The 21,181-nt window shown below is 47.6% G+C and overlaps 1 pseudogene; it reads right to left on the minus strand.

Moving 5' to 3' along the window:
* Nucleotides 1–1,400: 1,400 nt before the first annotated feature.
* LOC135566933 (MHC class II regulatory factor RFX1-like) lies at nucleotides 1,401–19,305 on the minus strand (annotated as a pseudogene).
* Between the last annotated feature and the right edge of the window lie 1,876 nt (nucleotides 19,306–21,181).

Below are 21,181 nucleotides of genomic sequence, written 5' to 3' on the forward strand. Positions count from 1 at the left end.
ATTCAGTCAGAGGTACGTTGTAGACCTCTGTTGACAGGGTCATATAGGTCTGGATTCAGTCAGAGGTACGTTGTAGACAGGGACATATAGGAAGGGATTCAGTCAGAGGTACGTTGTAGACCTCTGTTGACAGGGTAATATAGGTCTGGATTCAGTCAGAGGTACGTTGTGAACCTCTGTTGACAGGACATAGGTCTGGTTCAGTCAGAGGTACGTTGTAGACCTCTGTTGACAGGACATATAGGAAGGATTCAGTCAGAGTACGTTGTAGACCTCTGTTGACAGGGACATATAGGAAGGGATTCAGTCAGAGGTACGTTGTAGACCTCTGTTGACAGGGACATATAGGAAGGGATTCAGTCAGAGGTACATTGTAGACCTCTGACAGGGACATATAGGAAGGGATTCAGTCAGAGGTACGTTGTAGACCTCTGTTGACAGTGCCCCATTTAAAGGCAGTGTTCCTCAGCGTGTTCACTGTAAATGTTGCATATGTCAGCTCAGTCAGATATTACCTTTAAATGTTCAGGGTGCTACAACACACCTCAAATTGAATCTCAGCCACTGTATTCGTACAAGACTGTTTCTGCATCCAACAACAAGTTGCCAAGCTAGTGGTAATGTTAATTAGTGGGATAAGTTGGTCAAATCTGGAACAGACTGTTACCCTGTCTAGTGAAGAGGTCACCGTCTCTTATGTCACAATGAAGGACCAGTGTGTCTAGTGAAGAGGTCATTGTCTCTTATGTCACAATGAAGGACCAGTGTGTCTAGTGAAGAGGTCACTGTCTCTTATGTCACAATGAAGGACCAGTGTGTCTAGTGAAGAGGTCACTGTCTCTTATGTCACAATGAAGGACCAGTGTGTCTAGTGAAGAGGTCACTGTCTCTTATGTCACAATGAAGAGGTTACCGTCCCTTATGTCACAATGAAGGACCAGTGTGTCTAGTGAAGAGGTCACTGTCTATTAATGCAATGAAGGACCAGTGTGTCTAGTGAAGAGGTCACTGTCTCTTATGTCACAATGAAGGACCAGTGTGTCTAGTGAAGAGGTCACTGTCTCTTATGTCACAATGAAGGACCAGTGTGTCTAGTGAAGAGGTTACCATCTCTTATGTCACAATGAAGGTGATGAGGAACAATGAGGAACCATGATAACTAAAAGATGAAAAGGTAAACTGTGAAACCGCTCTAAACACACACACACACACACACACACACACACACACACACGAGATCAAGGTGCAGACAGACAGGGTGTGAGGTTGCAGGAACAGATAAGGAACTTAATGGCATTGGGATCTAAATGCTAAAATAGCAACTATCATTAAGGCAAAGGATGAGTGTTGTTGTGTGTGTGTGTGTCATGTTATGCCAAAGCTAAGTCGAGGCGTGTGTTTCAGTTGTCAGTGTGCGTGCGTGTTGGTGTGTGTGAGTCACTGTGTGTGGTAGTGAACAGTCCCGGGGGGTCAGTCCTGGCAGCCGGGCGGGCGGCTCCCAGGGACTCCTCCCTCTCCCAGACCAGCGGAGTTAGACGGCACGGTCATCTCTACCCCCTCTTCATCACTCTCCTCCTCATCCTCTTCCTCATCTGAGACACACACACATACAGATATATTAACCGTTTACAGGTTTATTGTGGCCACATTATTAGAGATGAAGGGTTGCAGGGTGAGACATTACCTTTATCAGGGTCCTGACAGTTCAGACTCCTGCCCACACTGGCAAACTGAGAGAGAGAGAGACGATAAGAAGTGCATCGTGTGTGTCGGTATGTGTGTGTGTGTACCTCTCCCATGACAGCGATGGGTGTCTCTCCTTTAGCCTGGCCCACTCTGTGTTCTACCAGGTATGTGTGTGTGTGTGTGTGTGTGTGTGTGTGTACCTCTCCCATGACAGCGATGGGTGTCTCTCCTTTAGCCTGGGCCACTCTGTGTTCTATCAGGTGTGTGTGTGTGTGTGTGTGTGTACCTCTCCCATGACAGCGATGGGTGTCTCTCCTTTAGCCTGGGCCACTCTGTGTTCTATCAGGTAGTACATGTACTCATCATACAGCAGTCTGATCAGGTGGAAGGATCCGAAGCTGGCAGCACTACGCAGAGTCAGGTCTCTAATCACCATAGAACTGGGGGGTAGAGAGAGACAGGTCTCTAATCACCATGGAACTGGGGGGGTAGAGAGAGACAGGTCTCTAATCACCATGGAACTGAGGGGGTAGAGAGGTGACAGGTCTCTAATCACCATGGAACTGGGGGTAGAGGAGAGGTCTCTAATCACCATGGAACTGGGGGTAGAGAGAGAGACAGGTCTCTAATCACCATGGAACTGAGGGGGTAGAGAGGTGACAGGTCTCTAATCACCATGGAACTGGGGGGTAGAGAGAGACAGATCTCTAATCACCATGGAACTGGGGGGAGAGAGACAGGTCCCTAATCACCCATGGAACTGGGGGGTAGAGAGAGACAGGTCTCTAATCACCATGGAACTGGGGGGTAGAGAGGTGACAGGTCTCTAATCACCATGGAACTGAGGGTAGAGAGGTGACAGGTCTCTAATCACCATGGAACTGGGGGGTAGAGAAAGACAGGTCTCTAATCACCATGGAACTGGGGGTAGAGGGAGACAGGTCTCCTAATCACCATGGAACTGGGGGGGTAGAGAGGTGACAGGTCTCTAATCACCATGGAACTGGGGGGGTAGAGGTGACAGAGGTCTCTAATCACCATGGAACTGGGGGTAGAGAAAGACAGGTCTCTAATCACCATGGAACTGGGGGGGTAGAGGTGACAGGTCTCTAATCACCATGGAACTGGGGGCAGAGAGACAGGTCTCAATCACCATGGAACTGGGGGGTAGAGAGAGACAGGTCTCTAATCACCATGGAACTGGGGGAGGGTAGAGAGAGACAGGTCTCTAATCACCATGGAACTGGGGGGTAGAGAGACAGGTCTCTAATCACCATGGAACTGGGGGTAGAGAGAGACAGGTCTCTAATCACCATGGAACTGAGGGTAGAGAGACAGGTCTCTAATCACCATGGAATGGGGGTAGAGAGAGACAGGTCTCTAATCACCATGGAACTGGGGGTAGAGAGACAGGTCTCTAATCACTCATGGAACTGAGGGGTAGAGAGAGGTCTCTAATCACCATGGAACTGGGGGTAGAGAGAGACAGGTCTCTAATCACCATGGAACTGGGGGGTAGAGAGACAGGCTCTAATCACCATGGAACCAGAGAGAGACGGAGTCTCATTCCCATGGAACTGAGGGGGTAGAGAGACAGGTCTCTATTCACCATGGAACTGAGGGGTAGAGAGAGACAGGTCTCTAATCACCATGGAAACTGGGGGTAGAGAGAGACAGGTCTCTAATAACCATGGAACTGGGTAGAGAGAGACAGGTCTCTAATCACCATGGAACTGGGAGGTAGAGAGAGTCAGGTCTCTAATCACCATGGAACTGGGGGAGGGGGCAGAGAGAGACAGGTCTCTAATCACCATGGAACTGGGGGGTAGAGAGAGACAGGTCTCTAATCACCATGGAACTGGGGGGTAGAGAGAGACAGGTCTTTAATCACCATGGAACAGGGGGGGGGAGAGAGAGGGAGGGGAGGACAAGAAGAGGAGGGGAAACATTCAAACCAAAGAGCCTTTGATGCTCACTTTCTGACTTCAAAACATCCTCTCTCACCTGCAGAAGCTCCACCGCAGCTAGCAGGAAGAGCTTGGCAGCCTGAGGGAAGGCTGCAGTGGGCTGTGTGGGTAGGGCTTTAGGACCTGGAGACCACGCCGTCCAGCCAGGCAGCCCACTGCTCCAGAGAGTTATGTTGTTGTAACGTCTGCTTGAAGTCCTGCTCCAACCTCTGGATCACAGCATCCTCACAACCACACACCCACGACGCCTGTTCCTACAGGGGGAGAGAGACAGGAGCAGGATCACACCATCCTCACAACCACACAACCCGACGCTGTTCCTACAGGGGAGAGAGAGACAGGAGTATAGGATCACACCATCCTCACAACCACACAACCACAATGCCTGTTTCAGGGGAGAGAGAGACTGGAGAGAGACAGGAATATAGGGGGAGAGAGAGACAGGAGTATAGGATCACACCATCCTCACAACCACACAACCACAATGCCTGTTCCTACAGGGGAGAGAGAGACAGGAGTATAGGATCACACCATCCTCACAACCACGACGCCTGTTCCTACAGGGGGGAGAGAGAGACAGGAGTATAGGATCACAGCATCCTCACACCCACAATGCCTGTTCCTACAGGGGAGAGAGAGAGGCAGGAGTATAGGATCACACCATCCTCACAACCACACACCCACGACGCCTGTTCCTACAGGGGGACAGAGAGACAGGAGTATAGGATCACACCATCCTCACAACCACACACCCACGACACCTGTTCCTACAGGGGAGAGAGAGACAGGAGTATAGGGTGAGAGAGACAGGAATATAGGTAGAGAGAGAGGAGCAGAATTTTGGGTTGAGAGCGAGAGGATTATAGGCTGGAGAGAGAGACAGGATTATAGGTTGAGAGAGAGAGACAGGAAATAGGCAGAGAGAGAGACAGGATTTTGGTTGGAGAGAGAGAGACAGGATTATAGGTTGGAGAGAGAGAGACAGGATTATAGGTTGGAGAGAGAGAGACAGGATTATAGGTTAGAGGTTGAGAGAGAGAGAGAGAGAGACAGGATTATAGGTTGGAGAGGATTAGAGAGAGAGACAGGATTATAGGTTGAGAGAGGGAGAGAGAGAGACAGGATTATAGGTTGGAGAGAGAGAGAGAGAGAGAGAGAGAGAGAGACAGGATTATAGGTTGGAGAGAGAGAGAGAGAGACAGGATTATAGGTTGGAGAGAAGAGAGTTTGAGAGAGACAGGATTATAGGTTGGAAAGAACAGGAGAGAGACAGACTATAGGTTTGAGAGAGAGAGAGAGACAGGATTTATAGGTTGGAGAGAGAGAGACAGGATTATAGGTTGAGAGAGAGAGACAGATTATAGGTTGGAGAGAGAGAGACAGGATTATAGGGTGGAGAGAGACCCCGGATTATAGGGTGGAGAGAGAGAACAGGATTATAGGTTGGAGATAGGAGAGGAGAACATGATTATAGGGTGGAGAGAGAGAGAGACAGGATTATAGGTTGGAGAAGAGAGAGAGACAGGATTATAGGCTTGAGAAAGAGAGAGAGACAGGATTACAGGGTGAAAGAGAGACCGGATTATAGGTTGAGAGAGAGAGAGAGAGACAGGATTATAGGTTGGAGAAAGAGAGAGAGAGACATGATTATAGGGTGGAGAGAGAGGAGAGACAGGATTATAGGTTGAGAAAGAGAGAAGAGAGACAGGATTATAGGGTGGAGAGAGAGAGAGACAGATTATAGGGTGGAGAAAGAGACAGGATTATGGGGTGAAGAAGACAGGAGTATAGGTTGGAAGAAAGAGAGTGAGGAGGTTGGAGAGAGACAGGATTATAGGGTGGAAGAAGAGAGAGAGACAGGAGTATAGGGTGGAGAGAGAAGAGAGAGACAGGATTATAGGTTGGAGAGAAAGAGAGAGAGACAGGATTATAGGGTGACAGGAGAGGGTGGAGAGAGAGACAGATTATAGGGTGGAGAAAGAGAGAGAGAGACAGGATTATAGGGTGGAGAAAGAGAGAGACAGAGTATAGGGGTGGAAGAGAGAGTTGGAGAGAGAGACAGGATTATAGGCTGGAGAGAGAGAGACAGGATTATAGGGTGGAGACAAGAGAGAGAGACAGGATTATAGGGTGGAGAGAGAGAAAGAGAGAGACAGGATTATAGGCTGAGAGAGAGAGAGAGAGACAGGATTATAGGGTGAGAAAGAGAGAGAGACAGGATTATAGGTTGGGAGAGAGAGAGAGACAGGATTATAGGGTGGAGAAAGAGAGAGAGACAGGATTATAGGGTGGAGAGAGACAAAGAGAGAGACAGGATTATAGGGTGAGAGAGAGAGAGACAAGTTATAGGGTGGAGAAAGAGAAGAGAGACAGGATTATAGGTTGGAGAAAAGAGAGAGAGAGAGAGACAGGATTATAGGTTGGAGAAAGAGAGAGACAGGAGTATAGGTTGTGGAGAGAGACAGAGTATAGAGATTGGAGAGAGAGACAGGATTATAGGGTGAGAAAGAGAGGACAGGAGATAGGGTGGAGAGAGATAGTTACAGACAGGATTATCATGACTGCTATATCATATATATATATATATATCATGTGGAGAAAGGCGATCATGCAGGTTTACCATACATAGTATGAGGGTGGAGATCGCGAGAGAGTTACATACATCATGACACAGGCGACTGCGACAGGATTATAGGTTGGAGAGAGAGAAGTGACAGGATCTATAGATATATGATAAGAAAATATATCATGACTACAGAAGTACATATCATGGGTGGAGAGAGAAAAGAGAGAGACAGGATTATAGGTTAGAAAGAGAGAGGAGAGACAGGATTATAGTTGGAAGAGAGAGACAGGATTATAGGGTGGAGAAAGAGAGAGAGACAGGAGTATAGGGTGGAGAAAGAGAGAGAGAGAGAGACAGGAGTATAGGGTGGAGAGAGAGAGATAGACAGGAGTATAGGTTGGAGAGAGAGAGAGAGAGAGAGAGGATTATAGGTTGGAGAGAGAGAGAGAGAGAGACAGGATTATAGGTTGGAGAGAGAGAGAGACAGGACTGTAGGTTTGAGAGAGAGAGAGAGACAGGAGTATAGGTTGGAGAAAGAGAGAGAGACAGGAGTATAGGTTGAGAAAGAGAGAGAGAGACAGGATTATAGGGTGGAGAGAGAGAGAGAGACAGGAGTATGGGATTGGAGAAAGAGACAGGATGATAGGGTGGAGAGAGAGAGAGAGAGACAGGATTATAGGTTGGAGAAAGAGAGAGAGACAGGATTATAGGGTGGAGAGAGAGAGACCGGATTATAGGGTGGAGAGAGAGAGAGAGAGACAGGATTATAGGTTGGAGAAAGAGAGAGAGAGACATGATTATAGGGTGGAGAGAGAGAGACAGGATTATAGGTTGGAGAAAGAGAGAGAGAGACAGGATTATAGGGTGGAGAGAGAGAGACAGGATTATAGGTTGGAGAAAGAGAGAGAGAGACAGGATTATAGGTTGGAGAGAGAGAGAGAGAGACAGGATTATAGGGTGGAGAGAGAGAGAGAGTATTAAGTTATAGGGTGGAGAGAGACAGACAGGATTATAAGGGTGGAGAAAGAGAGAGAGACAGGAGTATAGGGTGGAGAGAGAGACAGGATTATAGGTTGGAGAAGAGAGAGACAGGAGTATAGGTGAGGAGAGAGAGACAGGATTATAGGGTGGAGAAAGAGAGAGAGAGACAGGATTATAGGGTGGAGAAAGAGAGAGAGAGACAGGAGTATAGGTGGAGAGAGAGACAGGATTATAGGTTTGGAGAGAGAGACAGGATTATAGGGTGAGAAAGAGAGAGAGACAGGAGCATAGGGTGGAGAGAAAGAGAGAGACAGGATTATAGGTTGGAGAGAGAGAGAGACAGGATTATAGGGTGGAGAAAAGAGAGAGACAGGAGTGACAGGGTGGAGAGAGATAAAGAGAGAGACAGGAGTATAGGGTGGAGAGAGAGAGAGAGAGACAGGAGTATAGGTTGGAGAAAGAGAGAGAGAGACAGGATTATAGGTTGGAGAGAGAGAGAGAGACAGGATTATAGGTTGGAAAGAGAGAGAGACAGGATTATAGGTTGGAGAGAGAGAGACAGGATTATAGGGTGGAGAGAGAGAGACAGATTATATAGGGTGAGAAAGAGAGAGAGAGACAGGAATATAGGGTGGAGAGAGAGAAAGAGACAGGAGTAAGAAAGTGGAGAAAGAGAAAGAGAGAGACAGGATTATAGGTTGGAGAGAGGAGAGAGACAGGATTATAGGCTTGGAAGAGGAGAGACAGGATTATAGGGTGGAGAAAGAGAGAGAGACAGGAGTATAGGGTGGAGAGAGAACGAGAGAGACAGGATTATAGGTTGAGAGGAGAGAGACAGGATTATAGGGGTGAGAGAAAAAGAGAGAGAGAGACAGGATTATAGGGTGGAGAAAGAGAGAGACAGGAGTATAGGGTGAGAGAGAGAAAGAGAGAGACAGGATTATAGGTTGGAGAGAGAGACAGAGAGACAGGATTATAGGGTGGGAGAAAGAGAGAGACAGGAGTATAGGGTGGAGAGAGAGAGAGAGACAGGATTATAGGGGTGGAGAAAGAGAGAGGAGACAGGAGTATAGGGTGGAGAGAGAGATAAAGAGAGACAGGAGTATAGGGGTGGAGAGAGAGAGAGACAGGATATAGGTTGAGAAAGAGAGACAGGATTATAGGTTGGAGAGAGAGAGACAGATTATAGGTTGGAGAAAGAGAGAGACAGGATTTATAGGCCGAATATATACATGATTATAGGGTGGAATAGATATACAGGATTATAAATTGGAGAAAGATATAACAGGAAGTATAGGGTGAGAGAAGAAAAGACAGGAGTATAGGTGGAGAGAGAGAAAAAGAGAGAGACAGGATTACAGGTTAGAGAGAGACAAGATTATAGGGTGGAGAGTGAGAGATATATATTACATGATTATAGGGTGGATAGATATATATGATTATAGGGTGGAAAGAGAGAACATGGATTATAAGGTGGAGAAAGAGAGAGAGAGAGACAGATAGGCATGGAGAAAAGAGAGAGAGAGAGGAACAGGATTATAGGTTGGAGAGAAAGAGAGAGAGAGACAGGAGTATAGGGTGGAGAGAGACAGGAGATAGGGTGGAGAGAGAGAGAGACAGGATTATAGGGTGGAGAAAGAGAGAGAGAGACAGGATTATAGGGTGGAGAAAGAGAGAGGAGACAGGAGTATAGGGTGGAGGAGAGAGAGAGAGAGAGACAGGATTATAGGTTGAGAGAGAGAGAGACAGGATTATAGGGTGAAGAAAGAGAGAGAGACAGGAGTATAAATGTGGAGAGAGAGAAAGAGAGAGACAGGATTATAGGTTCGAGAAAGAGAGAGAGAGACAGGATTATAGGTTGGAGAGAGACAGGATTACAGGTGGAGAAAGTTAGAGAGAGACGTTAGTATAGGGTGGATGGAAGAGAGAGAGAGACAGGAGTATAGGTGGAGAGAAAGATAGACAGGATATAGGTTGGAGAGAGATAGTTAGAGATAGAGAGAGGATTATAGGTTGAGAATAGAGATAGAGAGACAGGATTATAGGTTGGAGAGAGAGAGAGACAGGACTGTAGGTTTGAGAGAGAGAGAGAGACAGGAGTATAGGTTGGAGAAAGAGAGAGAGACAGGAGTATAGGTTGGAGAAAGAGAGAGAGACAGGATTATAGGGTGGAGAGAGAGAGAGAGACAGGAGTATAGGTTGGAGAAAGAGAGAGAGAGACAGGATGATAGGGTGGAGAGAGAGAGAGAGAGACAGGATTATAGGTTGGAGAAAGAGAGAGAGAGACATGATTATAGGGTGGAGAGAGAGAGAGAGAGAGACAGGATTATAGGTTGGAGAAAGAGAGAGAGAGACAGGATTATAGGGTGGAGAGAGAGAGACAGGATTATAGGTTGGAGAAAGAGAGAGAGAGACAGGATTATAGGTTGGAGAGAGAGAGAGAGAGACAGGATTATAGGGTGGAAGAGAGAGACAGGATTATAAATTGGAGAAAAGATATAGAGAACAGGAGTATAGAGTGGAGGATATATAGACAGGATTATAGGTTGGAGAGAAAAAGAGAAGACAGGAGTATAGCATAGGTGGAGAAGAGAGACATGACTATAGGTGGAGAAAGAGAGAGAGAGACAGGATTATAGGGTGGAGAAAGAGAGAGACAGGAGTATAGGGTGGAGAGAGAGAGAGTATATATATCAGGATTACAGGCCGGAGAGATAGGGAACAGGATTATAAAGGTGGAAGAAAATATATAACAGGTATAGGGTGGAGAGAGAGAGAAATAGAGAGGATAGGATTATAGGTTGGAGATATAGAGACAGGATTATAAATTGGAGAAAGAGACAGGATATAGGTGGAGAGAGAGAGACAGGATATAGGGTGGAGAAAGAGAGCAAGACAGGAGTATAGGTGGAGATGATAGATAAAGAGACAGGAGTATAGGGTGGAGAGAGAGAGAGAGAGACAGGAGTATAGGTTGGAGAAAGAGAGAGAGAGACAGGATTATAGGTTGGAGAGAGAGAGAGAGACAGGATTATAGGTTGGAGAAAGAGAGAGAGACAGGATTATAGGTTGGAGAGAGAGAGACAGGATTATAGGGTGGAGAGAGAGAGAGAGAGACAGGATTATAGGGTGGAGAAAGAGAGAGAGACAGGAGTATAGGGTGGAGAGAGAGAAAGAGACAGGAGTATAGAGTGGATAGAGAGAAAGAGAGAGACAGGATTATAGGTTGGAGAGAGAGAGAGAGAGACAGGATTATAGGTTGGAGAGAGAGAGAGAGAGACAGGATTATAGGGTGGAGAAAGAGAGAGAGACAGGAGTATAGGGTGGAGAGAGAGAACGAGAGAGACAGGATTATAGGTTGGAGAGAGAGAGAGAGACAGGATTATAGGGTGGAGAAAGAGAGAGAGAGACAGGATTATAGGGTGGAGAAAGAGAGAGACAGGAGTATAGGGTGGAGAGAGACAGGAGTATAGGGTGGAGAAAGAGAGAGAGACAGGAGTATAGGGTGGAGAGAGAGAGAGAGAGAGAGAGAGAGAGAGAGAGACAGGATTATAGGTTGGAGAAAGAGGTAGTGGTTAAAAGGTATCCAGACATAGAGAGGTAGTGGTTAGAAGGTATCCAGACAGAGAGAGAGAGAGAGAGAGAGAGGTAGTGGTTAGAAGGTATCCAGACAGAGAGAGGTAGTGGTTAGAAGGTATCCAGACAGAGAGAGAGAGAGAGAGAGAGAGAGAGAGAGAGAGAGAGAGAGAGAGGTAGTGGTTAGAAGGTATCCAGACAGAGAGAGGTAGTGGTTAGAAGGTATCCAGACAGAGAGAGGTAGTGGTTAGAAGGTATCCAGACAGACAGAGAGAGGTAGTGGTTAGAAGGTATCCAGACAGAGAGAGGTAGTGGTTAGAAGGTATCCAGACAGAGAGAGGTAGTGGTTAGAAGGTATCCAGACAGACGTACCTGCACGTTAGTGAAGTCAACTCTGTTGAGGTCACTCAGCATCTGATTGATCTGGGCGGTGTTCTGGAGGACGGCCCTGGCTGCCTGGGCCAGGTGGTTTAGACTGGTGTAGCGACGCAGCGTCTGGGCAAACGCCCCCGCACACATCACCTGGAGGGGAGGAGACGGAGGAGAGGAAGAGGGGGAGACGGGAGGGAAGGAGGGGGAGAGAGGAGGAGGAGTGGGAGAGCGGAGGGGAGGAGGAGGAGAGGAAGAGGGGGAGACGGGAGGGAAGGAGGGGGAGAGGAGAGGAGGAGGGGAGAGGAGAGGAAGACGGAGGGAAGGAGGGGGAGAGGAGAGGAGAGGAGGAGGGGGAGACGGGAGAGGAGGAGGAGGAGACTGGAGAGAGGAGGGAGAGGGGAGGAGAGAAAGAGGGGAGACGGGAGGGAAGGAGGGGAGAGGAGAGGAGGAGGATGGGAGACTGGAGAGAGGAAGAGGGGGGAGACTTTAGGGAGGGAAGGAGGGGATAGGAGGAGGGGGAGATGGGGAGGAGGAGGATGGAGACGGGAGAGAGGAGGGGGAGAGGGAGAGGAAGAGGGGGAGACGGAGGGAAGGAGGGGGAGAGGAGAGGAGGAGGGGGAGACGGGAGAGTAGGGAGGAGGGGGGAGAGGAGAGGAAGAGGGGGAGACGGGAGGGGAAGGAGGGGGAGAGGAGAGGAGAGGAGGAGGGGGAGACGGGAGAGGAGGAGGAGTGGGAGACGGAGAGAGGAGGGGAGGAGGGGGAGAGGAGAGGAAGAGGGGAGACGGAGGGAAGGAGGGGAGAGGAGAGGGATGAGGAGTGGAGACGGGAGAGGAGAAGAGGAAGAGGGGGAGACGGGAGGGAGGGAAGGAGGGGGAGAGGAGGAGGGGAGATGGGAGAGGAGGAGGAGTGGGAGACGGGAGAGAGGAGGGGGAGAGGAAGAGGGGGAGACGGGAGGGAAGGAGGGGAGAGGAGGAGGAGGGGGGAGACGGAGAGAGTAGGGGGAGGAGGGGAGAGGAAGAGGGGAGACGGGAGGGAAGGAGGGGGAGAGGAGAGGAGGAATGGGAGACGGAGAGAGGAGGAGAGAGGAAGAGGGGGAGACGGGAGGAAGGAGGGGGAGAGGAGAGGAGGAGGGGAGATGGGGAGAGGAGGAGGAGTGGAGACGGAGAGAGGAGAGGAAGAGGAGGAGACGGGAGGAAGGAGGGGGAGAGGAGAGGAGGAGGAGTGGGAGACGGGAGAGAGGAGGAGGAGGGGGAGAGAGGAGGGGAGGAGGGGGGAGAGGAGAGGAAGACGGAGGAAGGAGGTGGAGAGGAGGAGGAGTGGGAGACGGGAGAGAGGAGGGGAGGAGGGGGGAGACGGGAGAGGAGGAGGGGGAGACGGGAGAGGAGGAGGGAGAGACGGAGAGGAGAGGAGGAGGAGAGGAAGAGGGGGAGACGGGAGGAAGGGGAGAGGAGGAGGAGGAGGAGTGGAGACGGAGAGAGGAGGGAGGAGGGGGAGAGGAAGAGGGGGAGACGGGAGGGGGGGGAGAGGAGAGGAGGAGGGGGAGACGGGAGAGGAGGAGGAGTGGGAGACGGAGAGAGGAGGAGGGGAGAGGAGAGGGAAGAGGGAGACGGGAGGGAAGGAGGGGGAGAGGAGAGGAGGAGGAGGGGGAGACGGGAGAGAGGAGGAGAGGAAGAGGGAGAGACGGGAGGAAGGAGGGGAGAGGAGAGGAGGAGGGGAGATGGAGAGGAGGTGGAGGGGAGACGGAGAGAGGAGGGAGGAGGGGAGAGGAGAGGAAGGGGGAGACGGGAGGAAGGAGGGGAGAGGAGAGGAGAGGGAGGAGGGGAGACGGGGAGAGAGGGGGAGGGAGGGGGAGATAGAGGGGAGGAGGGGGAGAGGAGAGGAAGACGGGAGGGAAGGAGGGGGAGAGGAGAGGAGGAGGGAGACGGGAGAGAGGAGGGGAGGAGGGGGAGACGGGATATTAGAGGAGACGGAGAGGAGGAGGAGAGACGGGAGAGGAGAGGAGGGAGGAGAGGAAGAGGGAGACGGGAGGAAGGAGGGGAGAGGAGAGGAGGAGGAGATGGAGACTACATATTATTAGGGGAGGAGGGGAAAGGGGGAGACGGAGGAGGGGGAGGAGAGGAGGAGGGGAGAACTGAGAGGAGGAGGAGGAGACGGGAGAGAGGAGGAGGAGGAGGGGAGAGGAGAGGAAGAGGGGAGACGGGAGGGAAGGAGGGGGAGAGGAGAGGAGGAGGAGTGGGAGACGGGAGAGAGGAGGAGAGGAAGAGGAGAGACGGAGGAAGGAGGGGAGAGGAGAGGAGGAGGGGGAGATGGGAGAGGAGGTGGAGGGAGACGGGAGAGGAGGGAGGAGGGGGAGAGGAGAGGAAGAGGGGGGAGACGGAGGGAAGGAGGGGAGAGGAGAGGAGGAGGAGTGGGAGACGGGAGAGGAGGGGAGGAGGGGAGAGGAGAGAAGAGGGGGAGACGGGAGGGAAGGAGGGGGAGAGGAGGAGTGGGAACGGGAGAGAGGAGGGGAGGAGGGGGAGACAGGAGGAGGAGGGAGGAGGGAGAGACGGGAGAGGAGGAGGGAGGAGGGGAGATGGGAGGAGGGAGAGGGAGAGAGGAGGGGGAGGAGGAGAGACGGGAGAGAGAGGGGAGGAGGAGAGACGGGAGAGGAGGGGAGACGGAGACAGGGGAGGAGGGGGAGACGGGAGAGAGGAGGGTAGGAGGGAGAGGTAATGCAGTTTTGTGGAAGAGTGTTTGTATTGTGTGTGTGTGTGTGTGTGTGTGCGTGCGTGATCACACCTTCATGCGAACCATCTCCTCTGGTATGTTCATCATGGCGCTTGTCAGCCAGCTCTCTAGACTCTTGGCAAAGTTACGGATGGCTTGAGTTAAGGCACCTGACAGAGAGAGAGATGGAGATGAGCGAGAAACGTAGCTAGTCATATGTTTTAGAAGACATTACATGTACTGTCATTTAGTGTTATGTGGCTGTAATGTCATGTTATGTGGCTGTAATGTCATGTTATGTGGCTGTAATGTCATGTTATGTGGCTGTAATGTCATGTTATGTAGCTGTAATGTCATGTTATGTGGCTGTAATGTCATGTTATGTAGCTGTAATGTCATGTTATGTAGCTGTAATGGCATGTTGTGTAGCTCTAACGTCATGTTGTGTAGATCTAATGTCATGTTGTGTAGCTCTAATGTCATGTTGTGTAGCTCTAACGTCATGTTGTGTAGATCTAATGTCATGTTGTGTAGCTCTAATGTCATGTTGTGTAGCTCTAACATCATGTTGTGTAGCTCTAATGTCATGTTGTGTAGCTCTAATGTCATGTTGTGTAGCTCTAATTGTGTAGCTCTAATGTCATGTTGTGTAGATCTAATGTCATGTTGTGTAGCTCTAATGTCATGTTGTGTAGCTCTAACGTCATGTTATGTAGCTCTAATGTCATGTTGTGTAGCTCTAATGTCATGTTGTGTAGCTCTAACGTCATGTTATGTAGCTCTAATGTCATGTTATGTAGCTCTAATGTCATGTTGTGTAGATCTAATGTCATGTTGTGTAGCTCTAATGTCATGTTATCTAATGTCATGTTGTGTAGCTCTAATGTAATGTTGTGTAGCTCTAATGGCATGTAGACCTAACGTCATGTTGTGTAGACCTAACGTCATGTTGTGTAGATCTAATGGCATGTAGACCTAACGTTATGTTGTGTAGCTCTAATGTCATGTTGTGTAGCTCTAACGTCATGTTGTGTAGCTCTAATGTCATGTTGTGTAGACCTAACGTCATGTTGTGTAGCTCTAACGTCATGTTGTGTAGACCTAACGTCATGTTGTGTAGCTCTAATGTCATGTTGTGTAGCTCTAATGTCATGTTGTGTAGACCTAACGTCATGTTGTGTAGCTCTAATGTCATGTTGTGTAGACCTAACGTCATGTTGTGTAGCTCTAACGTCATGTTGTGTAGATCTAATGTCATGTTGTGTAGACCTAACGTCATGTTGTGTAGCTCTAATGGCATGTAGACCTAACGTCATGTTGTGTAGCTCTAATGTCATGTTGTGTAGTCCTAACGTCATGTTGTGTAGTCCTAACGTCATGTTGTGTAGCTCTAATGTCATGTTGTGTAGACCTAACGTCATGTTGTGTAGACCTAACGTCATGTTGTGTAGCTCTAATGTCATGTTGTGTAGCTCTAATGTCATGTAGACCTAACGTCATGTTGTGTAGCTCTAATGTCATGTTGTGTAGACCTAACGTCATGTTGTGTAGCTCTAATGTCATGTTGTGTAGACCTAACGTCATGTTGTGTAGCTCTAATGTCATGTAGACCTAACGTCATGTTGTGTAGCTCTAATGTCATGTTGTGTAGCTCTAACGTCATGTTATGTAGCTCTAATGTCATGTTGTGTAGATCTAATGTCATGTTGTGTAGCTCTAATGTCATGTTATCTAATGTCATGTTGTGTAGCTCTAATGTAATGTTGTGTAGCTCTAATGGCATGTAGACCTAACGTCATGTTGTGTAGACCTAACGTCATGTTGTGTAGATCTAATGGCATGTAGACCTAACGTTATGTTGTGTAGCTCTAATGTCATGTTGTGTAGCTCTAACGTCATGTTGTGTAGCTCTAATGTCATGTTGTGTAGACCTAACGTCATGTTGTGTAGCTCTAACGTCATGTTGTGTAGACCTAACGTCATGTTGTGTAGCTCTAATGTCATGTTGTGTAGCTCTAATGTCATGTTGTGTAGACCTAACGTCATGTTGTGTAGCTCTAATGTCATGTTGTGTAGACCTAACGTCATGTTGTGTAATGTCATGTTGTGTAGATCTAATGTCATGTTGTGTAGACCTAACGTCATGTTGTGTAGCTCTAATGGCATGTAGACCTAACGTCATGTTGTGTAGCTCTAATGTCATGTTGTGTAGTCCTAACGTCATGTTGTGTAGTCCTAACGTCATGTTGTGTAGCTCTAATGTCATGTTGTGTAGACCTAACGTCATGTTGTGTAGACCTAACGTCATGTTGTGTAGCTCTAATGTCATGTTGTGTAGCTCTAATGTCATGTAGACCTAACGTCATGTTGTGTAGCTCTAATGTCATGTTGTGTAGACCTAACGTCATGTTGTGTAGCTCTAATGTCATGTTGTGTAGACCTAACGTCATGTTGTGTAGCTCTAATGTCATGTAGACCTAACGTCATGTTGTGTAGCTCTAATGTCATGTTGTGTAGACCTAACGTCATGTTGTGTAGCTCTAATGTCATGTTGTGTAGCTCTAATGTCATGTTGTGTAGCTCTAATGTCATGTTGTGTAGCTCTAATGTCATGTAGACCTAACGTCATGTTGTGTAGCTCTAACGTCATGTTGTGTAGCTCTAATGTCATGTAGACCTAACGTCATGTTGTGTAGCTCTAACGTCATGTTGTGTAGCTCTAATGTCATGTTGTGTAGCTCTAATGTCATGTTGTGTAATGTCATGTTGTGTAGCTCTAATGTCATGTTGTGTAGACCTAATGTCATGTTGTGTAGCTCTAATGTCATGTTGTGTAGCTCTAATGTCATGTTGTGTAGCTCTAATTGTGTAGCTCTAATGTCATGTTGTGTAGCTCTAATGTCATGTAGACCTAACGTCATGTTGTGTAGCTCTAATGTCATGTTGTGCCTAATGTCATGTAGACCTAACGTCATGTTGTGTAGCTCTAATGTCATGTTGTGTAGACCTAACGTCATGTTGTGTAGCTCTAATGTCATGTTGTGTAGACCTAACGTCATGTTGTGTAGCTCTAATGTCATGTAGACCTAACGTCATGTTGTGTAGCTCTAATGTGATGTTGTGTAGACCTAACGTCATGTTGTGTAGCTCTAATGTCATGTTGTGTAGCTCTAATGTCATGTTGTGTAGCTCTAATGTTGTGTAGCTCTAATGTCATGTTGTGTAGCTCTAATGTCATGTTGTGTAGCTCTAATGTCATGTAGACCTAACGTCATGTTGTGTAGCTCTAATGTCATGTTGTGTAGCTCTAATGTCATGTTGTGTAGCTCTAATGGCATGTAGACCTAACGTCATGTTGTGTAGATCTAATGGCATGTAGACCTAACGTCATGTTATGTAGCTCCAATGTCATGTTGTGTAGCTCTAATGTCATGTTGTGTAGACCTAATGTCATGTTGTGTAGCTCTAATGTCATGTTGTGTAGCTCTAATGTCATGTTGTGTAGACCTAACGTCATGTTGTGTAGATCTAATGTCATGTTGTGTAGCTCTAATGTCATGTTGTGTAGCTCTAATGTCATGTTGTGTAGCTCTAATGTTGTGTGTAGCTCTAATGTCATGTTGTGTAGCTCTAACGTCATGTTGTGTAGCCTAATGTCATGTTGTGTAGCTCTAACCAGCTCTAATGTCATGTTGTGTAGCTGCTAATTGTGTTCTAATGTCATGTTGTGTAGCTCATGTCATGTTGTGTAGATCTAATGTCATGTTGTGTAGATCTCATGTCATGTTGTGTAGCTCATGTCATGTTGTGTAGCCTAATGTCATAACTACTGGGGATGGGAATGATCGGGATGAGGATCTCCACCAGGGTCTGGTACAGTGTGTTGTCACAGTCTCTGGTCCAGTGAACAACTGGCTGGTACTACACAGCACCACCAGGACCATAGGTAGACGCTCCTCTGACTCACCATGACTGGACACACACACACACACACACACACACACACACACGCTGTTAGATTGTGTGTGTTGTTGTGACAGAGAAGCACTACATGTGACAGGCATGCTCTCGCTGAACCTCCAGAAGGTTTTCCACAGAGTCTCCACCAGAGTGAACTGCAGGTTCACCATCACATCCAGAATGGCCTGCACAGACATGACATAGCACTACGTAAGAATGATAAAACACTAAATTTGTCTGACATTACACTACATTAGACTGACATAGCTCACCTGTAGACTGACAAAGCACTGCATTAGACAGAGATAGCACTACATTAGACAGAGATAGCACTACATTAGACAGAGATAGCACTACATTAGGCTGACAAAGCACTGCATTAGACAGAGATAGCAATACATTAGACTGACAAAGCACTACATTAGACAGAGATAGCAATACATTAGACTGACAAAGTACTGCATTAGACAGAGATAGCAATACATTAGACTGACAAAGCACTACATTAGACAGAGATAGCAATACATTAGACTGACAAAGCACTGCATTAGACAGAGATAGCAATACATTAGACTGACAAAGCACTGCATTAGACAGAGATAGCAATACATTAGACTGACAAAGCACTGCATTAGACAGAGATAGCAATACATTAGACTGACAAAGCACTGCATTAGACAGAGATAGCAATACATTAGACTGACAAAGCACTGCATTAGACAGAGATAGCAATACATTAGACTGACAAAGCACTGCATTAGACAGAGATAGCAATACATTAGACTGACAAAGCACTGTATTAGACAGAGATAGCAATACATTAGACTGACAAAGCACTACATTAGACAGACATAAACACTACACAAGATTGTCATACATTTTCATTACACTACAATAGACTAACACACCATTTCCCAACCCTGGTCCTGGAACTAAAACACCTGATTCTACATCTCAACTCATCATCGTTATCGTTAGTGGAATCAAGACAGACATAGCCCTACATAATAGGCACAACACTTCATAAGACTGCCATAAGACTGCCACAAGCCAGCAGTGCGTAGTAGACTGTTTACCTCACAGTGTTCCCTGTAGAGCTGTTGGAAGGCTGCGATGTGTTCTGGAACGATCCCATCAGGAAGAGGTCTGTCCTGCAGATCCAACTCTGGGAAGTCAGGCAGCGCCCGCGACGCGTCTGGACAACATCAACGGTTACATTGCTGTGTTATTATGTGTGGAATTACATGTTGATGATTTACAATGTGTTGATCTGTGTGCTTCACATTGGTTTAGTATGTTTCCTAGCTATGTTTATGCCATTATTTACATATGGAGACATTCTTGTTACTACGTGTGTGTGTGTGTGTGTGTGTGTGATGCACATTGGTAAATTCTTCTGCCGACTAATCCGACCCTCGATTAACCTGTCGACAAACGGTTGAACAGTAAAATGACCATCAGAAGATACTATAGATACAAAGGACCTGACATGTTAATGGAAACACGCAACACTAGCAGGCCTGTCATCGTCCAGTCAAAGGCTCTCGCCTCTAATTGGACAACTCCTGTAATGAAGCAGATCATAAAACATCATTTGTAAAACATTATTAGCAGAAAACACCATTCTAAACAGAGCACCTGATACCAGCCGTTCCATATGTGTTAGGAACTAGGAGGAGAAATCTAATAGCAACTAGATGATAATACTTAACTAGGATGGGATGATAATACCGACTAGGATGGGATGATAATACGACTAGATGGGATGATAATGCGACTAGGATGGGACGATAATACGACTAGGATGGGATGATAATACCGGGGACGGGATGATAATGGATGATGATACCGACTAGGATGGGATGATACGATTAATGGGATGATACACGACTAGGATGGGACGGGATAACACGACTAGGATGGGACGATAAACACTAGGATGGGATGATAACACGACTAGGATGGGATGATAATACGACTAGGATGGGACGATAATACGACCAGGATGGGATGATAATACGACTAGGATGGGATGATAATACGACTAGGATGGGGACTAGGATGGGATGATAACACACGACTAGGATGGGATGATAATACGACTAGGATGGGATGATAATACGACTAGGATGGGATGATAATACGACTAGGATGGGACGATAATACGACTCAAGATGGGATATACCCAGGACTGGGGACGGGATGATAACACGACTGGGACGGGATGGGATGATAACACGACTCAAGATGGGATGATAATACGACTAGGATGGGATGATAATACGACTAGGATGGGATGATAATACGACTAAGATGGGATGATAACAGGACTAGGATGGGATGATAATGACCAGGATGGGATGATAATACGACTAAGATGGGACGCATAACACGACTAAGATGGGATGATTGCACGGGACTAGGACTGGGGCGATAATACCGACTGGGACGGGATGATAAGACTGGGACGGATGATAACACGACTGGGAGGATGATAACCACTGGGACGGGATGATAATACGACTGGGACGGGATGATAATTACGACTGGAGATAATACGACTAGGACGGGACGATAACACGACTAAGATGGGATGATACACGAGCTAGGATGGGATGATAATACGACTGGATGGGATGATAATACGACTAAGATGGGATGATAATACGACTAGGATGGGATGATAATACGACTAGGGATGGGATGATAATAGGACTAAGATGGGACGATAACACGACCAAGATGGGACGATGACCAGGGACGGGACGATAATACGACTGGGACGGGATGATAATAACACTGGGACGGGATGATAATACGACTGGGACGGGATGATAATACGACTGGGACGGGATGATAATACGACTGGATGGGATGATAATACAACCAGGACGGGGGATGATAATGGGATGATACGACTAGGACGGGGATAGAGACCAAGATGGGATGATACAGGACTAGGATGGGATGACAATACCGACTAGGATGGGATGATAACACCAAGATGGGATGCGACTAGGATGGGATGATAATACGACTAGGATGGGATGATAATACCTAAGATGGGACGATAACTAAAGATGGGGCGATAACACACTAGGATGGGACGATAATACGACTGGGACGGGGGACGGGACGATAATAATACGACTGGGACGGATGATAATACGACTGGGACGGGATGATAACACGACTGGGACGGATGATAATACACTAGGACGGATGATAATACGACTGGATGATAATACGATCAGGACGGGATGATAATACGACTGGATGGGACGATAACACTAGGATGGGGACGACTGAGGATGGGACGATAACACGACTAGGATGGGATGATAACACTCCACTCAGGATGGGGATG

The sequence above is a fragment of the Oncorhynchus nerka genome, unplaced genomic scaffold (genome assembly GCF_034236695.1).
Source record: "Oncorhynchus nerka isolate Pitt River unplaced genomic scaffold, Oner_Uvic_2.0 unplaced_scaffold_2936, whole genome shotgun sequence".
In the NCBI taxonomy this organism is placed as follows: Eukaryota; Metazoa; Chordata; class Actinopteri; order Salmoniformes; family Salmonidae; genus Oncorhynchus; species Oncorhynchus nerka.